Source organism: Arachis duranensis, chromosome 3 (genome assembly GCF_000817695.3).
Source record: "Arachis duranensis cultivar V14167 chromosome 3, aradu.V14167.gnm2.J7QH, whole genome shotgun sequence".
Classification (NCBI taxonomy): Eukaryota; Viridiplantae; Streptophyta; class Magnoliopsida; order Fabales; family Fabaceae; genus Arachis; species Arachis duranensis.
Window position 1 is genome coordinate 34,942,224 of NC_029774.3, and position 1,309 is coordinate 34,943,532.

The following is a 1,309-nucleotide window of genomic DNA, read 5'->3' on the forward strand; positions in this document are numbered from 1 at the left end:
AAATCCAGGCCTAAGCGGCTAAATCAAGCTGTCCCTAACCATGTGCTTGTGGCATGCAGGTCCAAGTGAAAAGCTTGAGGATGAGTGGTTAAAGTCGTGATCCAAAATAAAAAGAGTGTGCTTAAGAGCTCTGGACACCTCTAACTGGGGACTCTAGCAAAGCTGAGTCACAATCTGAAAAGGTTCACCCAGTCATGTGTCTGTGGCATTTATGTATCCGGTGGTAATACTGGAAAACAAAGTGCTTAGGGCCACGGCCAAGACTCATAAAAGTAGCTGTGTTTAAGAATCAACATACTTAACTAGGAGAATCAATAACACTATCCAAAATTCTAAGTTCCTAGAAATAACACTATCCGAAATTCTAAGTTCCTAGAGAAGCCAATCATTCTAAACTTCAAAGGAAAAAGTGAGATGCCAAAACTGTTCAGAAGCAAAAAGCTACAAGTCCCGCTCATCTAATTAGAATTAATATTCATTGATATTTTGGAATTTATAGTATATTCTCTTCTTTTTATCCTAATTTATTTTCATTTGATTGGGGACAAGCAACAATTTAAGTTTGGTGTTGTGATGAGCGGATAATTTATACGCTTTTTGGCATTATTTTTAGGTAGTTTTTGGTATGATCTAGTTACTTTTAGGGATGTTTTCATTAGTTTTTATGCTAAATTCACATTTCTGGACTTTACTATGAGTTTGTGTGTCTTTCTGTGATTTCAGGTATTTTCTGACTGAAATTGAGGGACCTGAGCAAAACTCTGATAGGAGGCTAACAAAGGACCGCTGATGCTGTTGGAATCTGACCTCCCTACACTCGAAATGAATTTTTTGGAGCTACAAAAATTCAAATGGTGCGATCTTAACGGCGTTGGAAAGTAGACATCCAGAGCTTTTCAGAAATATATAATAGTCCATACTTTATTCGTGATTAGATGACGTAAACTGGCGCTCAACGCCAGTTCCATGTTGCTGTCTGGAGTCAAACGCCAGAAACACGTCACGAACCAGAGTTGAACGCCCAAAACACGTTACAACTTGGCGTTCAACTTCAAAAGAAACCTCAGCTCATAGATAGATCAAGCTCAGCCCAAACATACACCAAGTGGGCCCTGGAAGTGGATTTATGCATCAATTACTTACTCCTGTAAACCCTAGTAGCTAGTCTAGTATAAATAGGATAGTTTACTATTGTATTAAAAATCTTGGAACGTTTAGTTCTTAGACCTTGGGGGCTGGCCATTCGGCCATGCCTGGACCTTTCACTTATGTATTTTCAACGGTGGAGTTTCTACACACCATAGATTAA